The sequence below is a fragment of the Carassius carassius genome, chromosome 40 (assembly GCF_963082965.1).
Source record: "Carassius carassius chromosome 40, fCarCar2.1, whole genome shotgun sequence".
Lineage (NCBI taxonomy): Eukaryota > Metazoa > Chordata > Actinopteri > Cypriniformes > Cyprinidae > Carassius > Carassius carassius.
This window is the reverse complement of record NC_081794.1, coordinates 26,519,023-26,535,969: the sequence shown is the minus strand read 5'-3', so window position 1 is coordinate 26,535,969 and position 16,947 is coordinate 26,519,023. Positions and strand designations below refer to the sequence as shown.

The 16,947-nt window shown below is 37.4% G+C and overlaps 1 long non-coding RNA gene across 1 annotated transcript in view; it reads right to left on the bottom strand.

The window, feature by feature from the left end:
- LOC132121816 (uncharacterized) overlaps positions 1-15,057 on the bottom strand; it is a 34,552-nt gene extending 19,495 nt beyond the window's left edge. Inside the window, exon 1 of the long non-coding RNA XR_009426322.1 lies at positions 14,958-15,057. This is a non-coding gene — a long non-coding RNA (uncharacterized LOC132121816). The remainder of the gene's footprint in view (positions 1-14,957) is intronic.
- Positions 15,058-16,947: the final 1,890 nt, after the last annotated feature.

Sequence of the window (16,947 nt, the reverse complement as noted above, 5' to 3'; positions counted from 1 at the left end):
TCAATCAATCAATATTATTCAGATTATTTTTTATGATCCATCTGTGAAACAATTTTACTTTCCTGCTGACATCACCTAGGCCACAAAAGCTATTGGATAATGTTTTGATGCACTGGATTCCAGCAAACTCACAATCAAGATGAAATGATTTAATAAATCACTAATGAAAAAAAGAGAGACCTATTCTACATTCCTGTATCGCAAACAATATAGCACTAGGAACACCAACAAAGAAATGCAAGATGCTTTGGATAAATGCATCTGCCAAATGCATAAATATATTTTTTTACTCTGAAACAGAGGTAAAATGGCTGGTAAATGGTGAGTCAGGTGGTTTTAAGCTGTCAGTGTACTAGAAACACACACATGCATGTGCCTCGGGACTTCAGGACTTCTCCTGGCCCTTTATATCCCATGTTCTTTAATGGGATGGGGTCAATTCTACTTTACCCACATAAGCACACCTGCCCTACCGCCTCGCTGCCCCTCTTTCCTCAGCCTGGGGGCTAAATCAACCTCCTTATTAAGATGGTAATGCCTGTGAACTGTAGGGAGGAGGGGAAGGGCATCTTTTGCTCAGTCAGTCAAGCTCATTGTGTGTAACACATGCCTGAATCCATCAATTCACTCCAATCCTCACCAACACCAACCACACTAACAGCCGACAGCCACGCAGACACACCAGAGCCGCTAGCTGGAATTGACATGCAAATAAAGTCCAAACGGTTGAGCGTCTACATGTGCTTATTTATTGCAGGGCTTCCCGGAGTCTCAACGTCTAATATGATGTGACACCAAAAATAATACTCAATTTAATTTACAATTCATCTAATAATGTTTAATTTTACTCTTCATTTAACATGATTTCCCAGCCAGTGATTACCAGAATGGATAGCATTAATTTGAGCAAGATCTACGATGTACCAGCGTGTTCTTCTGTTCAGGAAAAAATGAATTCTGATCACATTCATAAGTATGAAAGCCAGAAAAGGCTGTAGCTTAATTATCTTTTGACGATGTTCATTTACGCTGGTTTATATTAATCTTTCTGGATTCAGAAATGAGCAGCTCTGCTGCTGTACAGAAGTGTCTCATCGGTCTTATGAAGGTTGAGGTTTGTACACAACTCCACAGACAGTGAAACGCTGAACATACAACACCATATTAATGATATATTAACCATTAGGGTGGGATGCCTGAAAACCCCTCACAAAAGCTGAGTTATGTTGGGTTATAACTGCCATGACTCGAGTTATTTCTGCTATATAAAACTTTATAGATGTAAATATGGAAACACAGAGGCCACTGGGTCTCGTCCCTGTGTGTGTGTACGGCAACAAAACAACAATAAAACCAGCTACATATGCGAAAGTGTCTCAAATGCATAACATCAGATTTTATACAGTTGTACTTTAATTTTTAGCTTGTTTAAGTATATGAACGGACTCAAAAAAATATTATAACGCAAAAAAAAAAAAAAAAAAAAAAAGAGTAGCATACCAGTAAAACTAAATGTGCTGACAGATTAAATGTTATCTATAGAGCTTCAGTATATGTTGAAATCACACAAAACAATAAAAAGAACAAGAATATAATGAATCACGCTGATTACATGTGCAACGTGTTTTCTAACAGATTCGGTCACACATGGCGCACACTAAAATCATATCAGACGTGTCAGGTTCTCGTCATTCACATTGATGGCACGTGAGATCACTGAGCTTATCATCTGCTTATCATTGCAATGATTTCACGATGTTTTTTCGGATAGACAGCCAAGTAGGATGGGAAAAGCAGTGCTGCTTTTTCAGCCCCTGAAGTCTCACACACTCTGGTGGGCTGGTTTGCTTCTAATTTCAGGGTGTTGTCAGTAAGAGCACTGGCCTTGCACTGAAAAAGCCCGGGGATTGAATTACTCTCCCCTTCTCTCACTGTGACCTCGTCAGAGGGGGGTTAGAGAAAGAAAGGGAGGCAGAACAGCCCCCACCTCGCCATTTTATACCCCCCCCTTGCTTCTTACAAAACCCCACAGGCTCGCCCAGTGTCCAGCTTTCCTCGGATTTCCCTCCACCATTTACACCCACTCCCGCCTAAATGACCCTGCGCCGCCCCGCGCGGCCTGAAAGAAAACCTGTCCCCATTAGTGATGATTGCTGACCTGATTTTCCTTCCCTGGTGTCCCCATAGTCAGAATTTCAGGATTTGTGACTTTGTTTTGAAAGAGTTTTTTTTTTTTCTGCACGAGTCTTCCTCACAGGCTTTGTGTTTCTCGACATTAGCAATTCCACAATACAAACAACAAAAGGATGAAAGTGGGGCGAGAAAGAACGAGAGAACATAGCTGCAGTAAAGAGTAAGAAAAAAAAAACATGAGGGTAGCTGCGCGCATTCCAGAGAACTGCATGTTACTCCAAATTAATTACATTGGTTTCTCAACCATTTCTCCCTTCGTCTCAACGTGACTGTTTTTTTTTCCCTTCAATACCTCACGGAGTTCCACATTCTGCCGTAAAAAATTCAGAAGCCGCTTTAGTCCCGTCTGGAGTCAAGGTCAGAATGCGCGCATGTTGATGACAGACAAATCTCTTTCATTTTTCATGAGTTGCTTAAAGGCATAGAGCGTTTTCTGCCAAAGCAGGGCCTGTGTAATGCACGATCATTTTCCCCCCACCTCGCTCATTATGTCAAACCGCACATGCAACACAAAGACACATATTTGCTTTGAATTGATGTTTTCGGATTCGCGGGGTACACGCCGCTTACTAACCGCCAGAGCAAGGTCGTATAAATACATCCAGGCGGTCGGCGAAGGGTAATGATGTCTAGAACTGAGGTAATTTGTGGCCCAACAAAGTGTCAACCGCCGCACAGTTCATCATTACAAACACCATCCATATGCATGCGTCCATCCAGTCTGCAGAATTTGACAGCTCGGATATTAGCCCAAAAATTGCTTCAAGACCTTAAACGTGAGATATTAAAGCGGGGAGGTGAGCGAGCGCGATTCATCTTGCCTTTCTGGGGCTGACGTCCTGCCGAACTGTAGCTGTCAGATGTGACTTACTATCTTGATTATGTGTGGAATAAAGCAAACTGATCAAGACCAATGCTGCGAACAAATGACTCCAAAGTCGAGTGAGATGTTTTGCGAGGGCACGGGCAGACTTTTCCATCTTCGTTTGATCAAATTCCGGGTGTTTACTCCAAATTGTCACATGAAATAAATTTTATCATCAGGAATTCCCAGGACGCGCTGCAGAGCAGCTGAATTTGATTGCACATTTCCATACAATATATTCATAATATCAAGTGCCATTTTGTAGTTATTACATATTATGAAACCAGAGATGTACACCTGTCAGTCATTAGAACGGAGAACGTTCCGGATGCGAAGTGGCGTCTCAGAGGGAGAAATTACTCTCAGAGCGGGCCGTTCTCATTTTGGAAATCTGCTTCATGAGTCTGATGTTTGGCAGCTTCCATTTCAGCCCACGCTGGCAATGAAAAAGCATTATCCTCCTCTGAAACGCCCAGGAGGCTTTCACAATCATCTGCAAACTGAGAGTTATTCTTATTTGCCTCCAACCTGTCAGGGGCCTCTGTTATTAATGTTCATATGTCATCAATAACCTGACATTACAGCATTTTAGTGGGAAATAGCATTTTAATTGTTTCCTTTCATGCAGGTTGGCACGGTAAGTGGTGATTGACCTCAAATATTGTGATGGAACGCTTCATTTTACCTCGCGTTTGACGGACCGTTGGTTACAAGTCAAGTTTCTGCACCGCTGCCATCTCTAAACAGAACAGCAAAAATAATGATTGTTTGCGAACAGGTTTTTTTGAAAATCCACTTTTTTGCCATTGGTTGGATGAACAGAACCTTTAATGAGGACCTGATATGAGCGGATCAAATTGAGGTTAAAGTTACAGTTTATTTTCTTTATTTTATAGTTTTCATTAATTACTTTTTAAGGAAAATTCCACATAAATTGTTAATATATATTATTTTAGTAATTATTTTATGACATTTATACAAATTTGGATACAAATTATTAATATAGTATATAGTAAATAAATCAATCAGTTAATCAATAAATAAAAACTGTTTAATAATAGATATTAGTTATAATCAATTATTTTTTATTTTACTATTGATTTTGTTATTACCATACATTTGACTATGTACAGTAATATTAAATAGTAAATGAATTAATAAAAACGGTTTAATAATTAATATTAGTTCCAATCCAGACAAATCGTTTATACCATCAATATCAATAAGGAGCTGAAATTAGATAATCAGATAAAAATGAAAAATAATAATAATAATTAAAAAAAATGTTGAGGATAATTCCTCATTTTGTTGTTAATATGTATTAATTTTGTATTACTTTACTATTGTTTATTTCTTTTTGCAACTAATATTATGACGTTAATATAATAATACGTTTTTTACTAATCATTTTCAATTGTAATCTAAACAAATTGGCCACTATGTATTATATTATTTATTTAAGACATCTTGTTTTTAATTCACAAGTCAAACAAGAGAATAAAATAGCGCTATTTATTTATTTACTTTGTAATATCAGCTCATTGGCTTGTTTGCATTTTTGCCCAGATTGGCACTCTAAACACCTCTGTGTTTGTTAAGTGGGTCTCGTCTGCTGTTTGTCGCAGTGCACACAAATACGAATACAAAGCACTCAACACCAAAAGCCATTTTGGCACCAAAGCCCCTCTGCCGTGCAACCTTGCAGTATGTAATCATCTTCTCTCTTCACCTGCTGTCTGCCTGATACCTTCGTCTTGAGGACATCAACCATGGCAAATATTTTACATATCGCCTGCCTTTGATGCTTGAAAGGTGTGTGATTTACAACAAGGCCAACGTGTCTCGGCTTTTTACGCTCCCCGCCTATGCTGCGGGACGTCCCGCCACGTGCTTTCATGTGTAGCGCGTGTACTCGAATCAAATAGGCCTCTGCGGTGGGGTCGTGTGTTTTTGAGAGCGAGAGAGAACAACAGCTTCCCGTGTTCCTGTCACCATCCTGCTGTATCCGTCTCTCATGTGCCATCTGGATGGATGTTGTGGAGTTAAGACGATGGAGCAGCAAAACACTCCTCTTTCACTTTCTTTCTCGCTTTCCAACTACCCGCTGTCAGTCTGTTGTCTGGCAGCGATGGTGGTGTGGAGATGTTCCTGTGGTGGGGATGACTCAGATGCAGAGAAACTCACAATCAGGACTGATTCATAAGTAGGTTTTTACATTTTTCGAAGAGAATTTGAGTGGTGCTTAACCATGAATTATTTCTGGATGCTGCTATGTGCTTGCTTGCCATCCCAAGTCAAAAGAGTTCATCTTATAGTCTCTGTGGCAAAGATCAACAATTAGCAATTTTTACATAAATCGATACAATTATAAAGATTTATAATTGATAATTAATATATGCATTTATAAAAGAATCACAATTACCTCTGAAACAATGACTTGGCTCAACATGTTGATTTGTATTCACAAGCGACGGAAAAGTTGCATGCTGAATGTCACCAGGCTCACTTAATGCTCAAGAAAAGTTCATGAAAAGAGATGTATGAAAACAGCTGCATTTAATTTACAAAAAAATAAAAGATTAAACAGTTTAGTATTTAATTTATTCGTGATTATATGCTTGGAGAGACACTCTTAATATTGTAACATTCATTATTCTTTGCATATTACATTAACAAGATATTATGACATGTCAATTGTAACATTTAAAATTAATTTAACTCCAGTCCACTTATTTAATTTCTAAATTAAGTCTTGAGATCCATTTACTGAAACAACATTGCAAAATGTGTTGTTAAAATATATATCTTTATGAATGTAAATTTTCTTTTTTTAAAGTTAAAAATAAGCCAAGAATCTGCCGGTGCATGAAGACAAAATATTCAAGATACAAGCTAAGAAAACCAGTCTTTAAAGCTTATGCAGTGTTGAAGTAAATGTACATTGGTTTTGTAGATAGATAGAATCTTTTTAAACTGATAAACTTTAATCAAATTCTTTTTTTGTTCTCCTGATTTATCGCCCCGACTGTCTAACTGTACATTTTTAGATTTGTTAGAAAGGTTACAGCTCTCCTCAAGATGATTATTAACATTGCATTAAATAACCATGAGTGATAGAAGTGATGCAAACTCCACATATTATGCAGCACATTCTCTTTTACAAACACACTCAGATAATGTTTTCCTCCCCCTCTGCTTCCCAACTCTCTCTCAAAAAAAGGAATAACTTAATCATTTCTGAATGTTTAAATAGTCTAATTGACTTAATCCTCTGTATTTGGGCAGCATTATTAAATGCGAGAGAGGCAGAAATACACAGGCAGATTGTTATTGACCGAAAGTCCCCGTGCAGCTCTTCAGGTGAATCGATCGCATGTCTCACAGGCAAGTTTGAATCATACTAAACCTTTGACTGACAAAACTTCTCCCCATTGAAATGCAGTTGAAAACTCCCCTATATTGATTCCCTCCTTGACGAATGGAGAAAAATTGAAGGAAAGCAAATCACTCTTTCTCTCCCTCTCTCTTGTTTTCCCTCTTCACGTTCTACACTTAACCCACACAAACTGAGCTCCTCAATCGCATTTGGAAACAATGAATGGAGAAATGCGGCAGTGCTGTGGCAGAGTTGAGATCATCCACAGTTCCATAAGTGAGTGCTCAGTGGAAACTGACTATCTTTGCATTGATTAGCTGACATCAGTGAGCAGCACAAATAAGACATCAACCGTAGAGAACTGAGACATGACCACACTAAATTCTTGTTATGCAATATGATCACAAATTGTATATAGAAGATTATTAAAGTTACATGGATATTCATGTCTGTTTTCTGAAAATAAAGACAAAATGAAACTAAATCAACCATACATTTAACTGAAATAAACATTTTATTATGTGAAAAGTATACCAATGATATGGCAGTGGTTAATATTTTAGTATATAGTATATTAATATATTTTTTATATAAGGTAACTTGGTTTTGTTTAAGCTCAAAAAAACATATTGGAGGTGTAAAAGCAACTGCATTTAATTTTAATAAAAAAAATAGCAAATTTCATTAGACACATTTGATGGCCTGCATGAATCTGTAAATGCATTTGTGGCCAATCTAACTGCAATATAGTTTAAACAGGGGTACACTGTGTGAGCAATGAAAGCCACTCCCTTTCAGTTTCCAACGAGAGAGAGAGAGAGCCGGGTTGGATCTGAACCCCTGCTGCTCAGGTCTTTCAGAGAGGCCTCGGGGGCCGTGTTTCAGTCCAGCCCGGGGGGCCCGAGTCCCAGCCACGCCTGCAGGGCACTGGGTTTGTTTGTGGTGAAAGAGGAGAGGAGAGCGTGACAGCGTTTCTCTCTTCCATTTCTACAGATGTGCTCTGATGCTCTTACATAATGAGAAGAGGCAGAGAAGAGAGCTGGCACTCGCTTTTTCCTCAAGGCATGAAAATATGCTTCAAGGATGCTTGTAAATAAAATGATAATTGCATTGAAACTTTTGCTTTCTTTATTTCTTTTTGAGAAAGTTATTTTACTATTTTAACTATTTAAACTTCCGATATTGCATCAGTCTCTGCACATGATTTAATTTTTAATAAACAAAGGCTAGATAAGCATATTTGAGTTGTATATTCCAAAATGCACCATGAAGTGTGTAAGTTTCTCGTGCTGTAATGTCATCAAATGCAGTCACTCTCAGCACCCTTAGGTTCGCCCGGGGCCAAAAACACTACCGCACACACACACACACACACACACACACACACACACACACACACATGCACACACGGTCAAGGTCTCACTACAGAGACCAGCTGTCTGTTATTCAGGACCAGTAAAGTGATGTCACAAAAGTTGAGACAGAGATTTCTAAACAAGTGATGTCATGAGTGTGCGCTATGCAATGCTGCATTTTTTATTTATTCTGTTAATATAGTGAGCTTATTTATACTTTTTTCCTTTTCTTTTCTTTTAAGCAAGTTTATGCGATTAACTACATACACTTACTTTCAGTAGATCTAAATTTAAACTTGACACATTTTCCTACAAATGTAGCAGTTGTGCAGGAAGATTCTGCAAAAACAGCCACAGACACCCAACTCCATGTGTACACAAGAAATACATAACATTATGTAATTGATTCAGTTGCTTATAATTTATTTAACATTTCAGTCATTGACAGTCCTACAAAAAGTCTCTACATTACTGGCAAATGAAGAAAAGTTAACAAATAAACAGCTAAATAAATGTGTGATGCAAACTGAAAATGGGCACTGATGAATCGTTCACAATAAGACCAGGAACACACATTAAGAAAGTAAACTGGGTCAATTTTGACTTCATGTTGACTTCAACAATAAAAAGTTATAGGAGAAACTAGCGAGGCAAGCGAATCATCTGTAGACACATGAGACGGAGTGTGTAATAGAATAATTAAGGCCTCTGCAGTGGTAATGGCCCATGCGTTGAGTCAGCAAAATTTCCAGTCGTTTTAATCAACCCCCGAACAAACATTGTAAACTGCCTACATGCAACTGTCAATGCTTATTAAATCCCCAGTCACTGAATTTTAAATATTCCCACAAATTGAAGCAGTTGTTGAAAAACTAATATTTCAGTCACTCTGAGAGACATTAATATATTGGTTGCCACATGCCCTTTGCTTTCACAAGAGCAATTACGGGCCCCGGAGTAGACAGGAGAGTAATGAGACAGAATAAATATTTTCTCTTTCTTCTTCAGCCACCCGTGTAAGCGCAGCGCAGAGAGAGGGCCGCCGCGGATGACAGACGTCTGCAGCGAACACCCGGGAAATATATATCAAAGTCAGACTCATAATTTATGTAATGACATTTGCTTGGCCACTGATTAGCTGCCTTATCAACCTCGGTAATAAAGGAGACCTAACCCCCGAGTTTATCATTCATTTATCAGCAGTCGTTTTGAATAATATCACAGGATTGTAATGTAATCATTATGCGGTGTGGAGAGCATGGACTGAGGCGGTGTCACGGACTGTCATAGTTCACGCCTCTTAATTTGCTTCCACTCTCCAACGCCGGGAACAAATTGAGTCAACAGAAAAAAAATTTAAAAAAAATACAACGACGAATAAAATGCGTATCAGAGGACCGGATCTCGAGGGCTGAGAGAGAGCGGAGGAGGATATAGGAAATGTTAAATACAAACTGGAGGCCGCTGAGGTTGTGGCCAATCGGATGCTACAGAAAGGGAGGGACAATTAATATCAAGAGCCAATTAAAAACTGAGAGGAGCGAGGAAGATGTTTACAGTGCTTATGGTGGTGTAAAATTAAGTTGAAAGAAGGACTAAAAGAAAGAAAACAAACAAATTTGTTTGTCACTTTGGATAAAGGCATCTGTAGAATGCGAATATAACAAACAGATGGGTTGCAGCCAATCAGATGCTACAGAAAAGAAGAGAAAAATGGGCATTCTGAAAATTTATATCAAAAATATGAAGAGGGAGTGAGTGAGAAGAATAAAGAATAAGAAAAACAAAACAAACACTTGGAGAAAATCATTTGCTGAATGAATACATGTAGCAAACATAAATACATTTGTAGGCCACTATGGTTGCAGCCAATCAGAAGCTAGGAAATTAATAATTTAATAATTTATAAAAGAGGGAGGGGCCTATTTCCAGTTCTTTTGATGATATAAGGGCTGAGAAGTAACAAACATTTTGTAAGTCATTCAATAAAAATTACTACTGAATGGATGACAATTTTCATTGACACAAAACTAATAAACAAACAAAACTCAAAAGCAGCGTTTTGTCTTCTTGTCATATCAACAGCCCCTGAAACCCATAAAGACTCCATAAAGTGAGGCTGACATGTTTTTCTAACTTTTCCACCTACAGATCAGATGACACACAGCATAATGGAGAGCGCAGGCAATATGATTGTTACACAGCACTTATCCATTTTCCCAGATATGATGGATTTTGTGCATCTGAAGCGAGAGCAATGAAAGAATATGAGAAATTACAGCAGCTCCAGGAACGCAGCGACGGTAAATGTAATTTGATCGACACAAATTACGGCTGGCATGTCGGGGAGTTTCGTCTAGTCCTCCAGTAATATTCCTGTCAGAAATCTCATATATCCTTTCCCATAAAACACTGTTTATTTATTCTCTCTCACTCGCACATATACACGCTCACTCTGTCTCTCATTCTCTCAAATTGCAGGATATTACATTTGTTTTGCTGCTGTTGGAGGGATAAACTGTGTCTTGAAGTGTGTAGTCGCATGTCACAGATACAATAAGGCACTAGTCAAAAGCGTTGATGAAAAGAGCAGCATTACATTTTCCCTTTAACTCCCTTTAGAATTAATACAATCACACATCTACATACAGTAACCTGCACATTTATCATCTTCTAACATTCTTTTAAATCAAATGTTTTGGTTACTTTATAAACCAGATAGCCTTATATATATATATATAAAAATAAATAAAAAAATAAAAAACAAATTTCAAATGAATGCTTATGTTTCACACAAAAAAGGTGTCCATTTACACAAGATGCTAAATAAAAATGAATGCATGGTTTAAAAGTTGAGCTTCGTATAGTATTTACACAACACTCAGGGCACAAGGTGCTTAAAATAAAATGAGTGAAACACAACATCTAGCCTGTTTAGACAAAATAAATGAATAAATAAATTTTAAAAAGGGATATGTTTCAAACATCAAATAATTTGTCTGTCTTCATTAGCAAAATGCTGAATGCAAAAAAATTAAAATTATAGTAATAATAATAAATACACACATATACGTGTGTGTGTGCTCTTGTTTTTGTGCCATATCAGGACACAACTCACAACTATAATGACATGGGTATGACACAGGTATTACAAGGAGAGGGTGACTTATGAGGACATAATTCATGACCCCATTTTTCAAAACGCTTATAAATCATACAGAATGAGTTTTTGTTTTTTTTGAGAAAGTAAAAATGCACAAAGTTTCCTGTGAGGGTAAGGGTTAGGGGTAGGTTTGGTTGATAACTATTATGCATATAAATAATATTTTAGAAATTAACTTTATTTTAATGACCAATAATTAAATTATAACTGATCTACATACAACAGCACCGAACCGTGTTTAGGACATAAAATACAAATAGATATATATATTTTTTTCTTCTTTTTTTTATGTGCTCATGTGTAAAATTCATGTTTTTCATTTCTGAAAGTTATTATTATAGACAGTGGTGTAAAATGATGGAATTTACACTGAGCATAAACAGTTTTGGATACTGTTAGCAGCAAGTAAAAATAGCTTGTTTACAATAAATGCAAATAATGTAAACTGAAGCAATATGGTATGTGTACAGAACTAAAGGTAAAATATCCAAGCAGTAGGTAGAGAACATGAAAATAGCCTTTGCTAACAAGATTAGTTGCACTCAGTGTAGTACTGCATATATTATTCAAGATAATTTGAATGCTGTGTAATACTTTAAAACATATTCATAACATTTATTGTAATGCATTATATATTTTTGTAAATAATTGTAACTAAAGTTAAAATGCATTGTAGTACTTGCAGGTTCCTTATCTGAAATTGTTTGTCTGCCATTTTTAATGGACACATTGTTCTTTCTAAAGGTGCAACAATGAAGTATCATAACTGTGGTTGCAGTTATTCATGAAATGATAATTAATGCAATCATCCTTTTAAAATGCATTATATACAGTATACAGGCTGGTATCGGAAGCATGATTTTGGGAGTAAAAGTTGCAGTAAACATTCATCGTCAGTCTGTTCTTTATATTGAAACCTGGCGAGGTCGTATCACAGGAGGCCATCCTAAACATCTGGAGCCGAGGAGGAAGTCGAGCTCGGTAAGTCTGTCAGCGCTTTAACCAAACACACAAGAGGAAAACCCAATGAGAATAACAAACCAGACAGAGGACCACACCGCACACAATAAAATTCCTTGCACAATAAACGGAAGGGCCGCTGGAATACACAATAAGATGGAATCATCCACTGAGCATAAAACAAAACAAAACAACAACAAAAAAAACCCAACAACAATAGGATCTGGAAGCTTTGCACATAAAGTCCAAGAACACTAATTTTACACCTCAGTGTCCTTAAGGACAGTTCCTGTTGTTTCCAATGCTTTGCGGTCTGTTAGACACCCGGAATTATGGGAAGAGCGGAGAGTGAGTCCAGCCTGGAAAATTTCACTCCGATTTCACGCCCATCCGCAAAAGCTTCCCTCGAAAGTGAGACAGTATAGGGAAGAAAAATCTCAAAATCTCTTTCAGCAGGCTTCGAGAATGCAGAACGTGCTCTTATTACCCCAGTAGAGGGGGCTCCTCGCTCTAAATCAATAATAATGACGGTGATTAATGAAGGGAGATTCTCAGCCTGTGGAAGTCTGCCTCCATCCCCTACGGAAGATTCAGAATCAGATCGGATCCTCCAAATCCTCTTGCAACGGCTTGTCAATTCAACAGGGACGTCAGCTTCATCTTACACCCTCCAACAGACACTCATAAACGCATGCAGACAAACTCATACACTTATTAGACTATGAAAACACACTTTCTCTTTTCATCACTGGGACTTTATGAAGTATTCAGAATCAGCTTTCCAAAAAAAAAAAAAAAACACTATCACCAATTATCACGAGGCTTTACAGAGCATCAATTTATCTCTTGTATTATATATATATATATATATATTTTTTTTTTCCCTCTCCCTCTCAGCCCAAAACCCTTATGTTCTGCCATTTAAGCAAATGGCTTTTGTTGCCATCAAATAATTTTATACATTTCCATGCTGTTCACATGAATAAATCAGAGCTAGTTTTATTATGGTATGCTTTAATGATATTTATATAATCTCTCTTTACCGTGGCCTGTAAATAGGATGGTAGCCCAAGGGTGAGTCCCATGTTATGAGATGAATATCACAATGGAATTCATCTTCAATTGTCCTCTTGAGTCCTAATGTCGGACAGAACATGCAAATATTATATTGTGGAAGAGATTAAATATCATTTACACAGCTTTAATTTTCATGTTCTATTTTTTCATGGCCTCAGGGCAGAATTTAAGAGATTTATGTAAAAGTCTTAATTCCAGAGCAGATCAAAACAAAAGGTGGTCCCATGGTAATTTCTAATGTGCATGTTTGATGTTAAATCTGACAACTAGAAAATGCCATAAAATGTATATCAATATATTATGTTTTATTTATTCTATTAATATTTTTAAATGTTATTAATATTACAAATTGTACACTTTATATTTAAACTTTACACATATTTTACACTAAAAAAAAAAAAAAAAAAACATAGCTCTATTAATCTCACTTTGTCTTGGTTTTGGACGATTTGCATGTGAAGGAGAGAGTTTGTGTGTCCATATGGCCATGTGATCCTTAGATATGTCAAAGCTTTTTTATACTCCTTCATTAAATACAAACGGTCTAAATTAGCATCAGCTGCAAAAACACAATTCACACATGCACAGACTATATCATACAGTCCTCACTTCCCTAGTAAGGATACCTCACCCAAGTCAATTCTGTCATCAATTACTCACCATCAAACTGCTATGCCCTTCTTTTTTTCTCTCTCTCTCTCTCTCCTGTAGAACGCAAAAGAATATATTTTTAAAAATGTCTCGTTAAAAAGAAGATATCAGAATATAAACAGATATATAGTGATCTAGGTTGAACTATTCGATATGGGTACATACACAAGGTCAACGCATCCTGAATAACATGTGCATCACAAACTAAGTGAATCGATGTGCTTGTCAAAACAGATATGCATTAAACATGTAAAAGCATCGCACACACCATATAGAAGCAAACAGAACACTGTTAAAACCAAGGATATATACATATCTCCTAGGTAAAGGAATGCAAATGAGGGGACAGTGTGTAGGCCTTCAGAAACGTCAAAGATAAAGGGTAAAATGTCACTTCGATTTAAAGAGAGGACAGTTAGCAGTTCATTAAAGGGAGGGCCATATTGCGCTACGGAGGCCTTCTGGCAACCTCCCCGATCTGGGCCACTCACAGCCCGTCCAGATGGCATGAGAACCCGTGCGGAGTTTAAAAAGATCTTAGAGAGGGTGGCAGCGTGCTTCCCTGCCCGTCACTGACATGGTGCGGCTTGCCAGAGCCCAGAGTTTCTATCTCTCTCTCGCTCTCTGTCTCTCTGCAATGTGTCACCGCCTGAGTGGGAATATGCTCGTACTAAAGAGCTGTTGGAAATGCTGATGAGCATGGAAATGTATTCTGCTAGTTAGTATGGAGATCAGTGCTGAAGACGATTAGTACAGACATTGTCTCTGCTAGGAAAGCAAATATCACTGTATCACTGGAGGAAGTCCACATTCAATCAGCGCTGCCAACTGATATTTAACTAAATGTGCCACATCAACAGTCGCTGTTTAGCGTAATGCATTAAGAAGAGTTTTGCATCCCAGCGTTAGGGAGAAACTAAGAGTAGCGATATCTTACCCAGTAAAGAATTACTAACCAACATTTCTAGTTTTGTTGATGATAAAACTGAAGATAATCATTTCCATTTCTAGCATTATAAAGTCAAATGTATCTGATATAACACATGATATATTGCAACTGTTTGGCTGCAAAGTATTTAGTCAAATAGATCTGCCTATACACATTTAAAATAAATTATATAAAACACACAAAAACATTGTAATAATAATGAATATGATGTATCAAGTATAATTATATTGAAGCTATTTAACGTGTGTATATATGTTTAGTGATTAGTGACTTGTAACTTGGTAATCACTGCATTACATTGAGTATGAGTGACCATATCAGCTAAGAATCGTATGATTTTTAACCTTTGAGGAGCAGAAAATACTTACAGTAGTTTTAAATGTATGAAGGAGGGATTTCCAGAAGGTTTCTTTCTATCCGTCTGTCTGTCTGGCTCTTCTGCAGGGCTCCTGAGGGTCCTGGACTCCACAGGGCTGGAAGGCTGCATTAATTCAGGTGAGTTCTAGAGTCAGGAATAAAAACACAGAGGAAAAACTAGACTATATTTTATAATATATATAAATATATTTTACACATTTTATTTATTAGTAGACTTTACCAAGGCAATCATTACTACTATATTGATAGAGTAAAACAAACTCGAAACCATTTGTGCAACGTACAGTACATGAAGGATTCCTCAGATTATGTGGCTTGCTATTAAGAAATGTACGTTAAGTATTACTTTTCAATAAACGATTCTCACGTGGTATACATTAAAACGGCCGAAATAATCCCACAGATTTACACGGCAGAGACCGAATATCAGATACTTTTTTCTTGCGCTATTAAGTAAACACATAACAGAATAATTTTGCAACCGCGTACCAGCCTTGGTAAAATATAAAATATAAGCAGTTTAGCAACAGCAAAACAACGTCATGGCAAACATCCTCAACACGATATCTTCTGTAGGGACAAACGCCATTCCGAAAATAGTTCACCTCTGAGATCGGTGAGCAGAAACTCAAATAGGACGGATTGCTCTATGGCATCAACAAATGCACATGCACAGCTATAGTACGAGGGTGGTATATTTACGAGTAAATGCTTAACTTCAGGGGGCTCCAAAGTCGCAAAAATACACAAAACTGCATACAGTTGCTTAGACTTTATATTTAATGAAACAAACTTTCAAAAATGTGAAGAAAGCCACAGTTTTCCCCATAATGACAGCAATCTTCTGAAATATTAGGTTTAACATTATAAACACATATCTGGTCTCATTATGTGTATCAATCATAATATGGATTTGTCAAATTAAATGCTCGTTTAGCAGAGTCAGATTGACCAAGAATGCTCAAGGAACATAAAACATGACAAATTATGTGAGTTTATGTCCCAGCAGACCGGTATGATTCACTGCTGGACTTGACCACTTCAGCAATAAGGCGGAAAACACAGTTATAACAGATGGCCTGACACAACATAACCCAAAACCCTCAAAAGTGTGGGCTTATCTGTCATGCTTGGAGTTCTGGATATTGACTGTTAAAGCCAGCAAACTTTAGCCAACGTCTCCACGGCTTACAGGAAGTTGCTTGAGAGATGAGAGAGCAAATATTAAGCATGACTACTTTTTTTTTTTTTTTTAGGTGTTTGATCAAACTTTTTGTGAATATATGACCCTCTGCTTTTGACTTATTGACCTTTGCAGCTCGGATCCCTTTGGGTCGTAGCCTACTGAAAGATTTGTTCATGGAAGAATCCATCTCTTTCTCCATCTTCTGCGCTTCGAGGTTGGACTCTTCGGATGGCAGGGCATAGTTGGAAGGCCAGTATCTAATTGATCTCCTTAACCTGTATAAATAGTTTGTGTGTTCGGCGGTCATAGCACCATGCATGGTCACAAATGGGAATTAATAACAAAATCACCATGGGGGTGGATGAACTGACAGCTAGCGAGTCCTTCGAATCGGCCCAGCTCATTTCTCCGGTACCTGCTGACCTCCGAGGCGCTGCCTGCCATCATTTACAGTATCAGACCTGAATATTTTATGTCACGTTCCCTCCGCTAAGAGGAAATCAATGCAGGTGGTCATTCAGTTTGTGCATCCTCTCTGTGGCCACAATTCCAAACAGATTATTTGATATAAAGTTCAAAAATATATAAAGTTCAAAAGAGCAGCATTTGTAACAATGTAAAAGTCTTTATTAATGTTTCTTTGCTAAATATTTCTAAAAAAAAAAAAAAATGTAATTGAGTAAAGTGTGACAACTAACCCTGTTTTTACAATCTACATGTGTTATGTGTAACATAATAAGATGTAATGCAAACAAAGAAGCCCGACTAGTCTATTTGTGGTCATATAAGGGGAA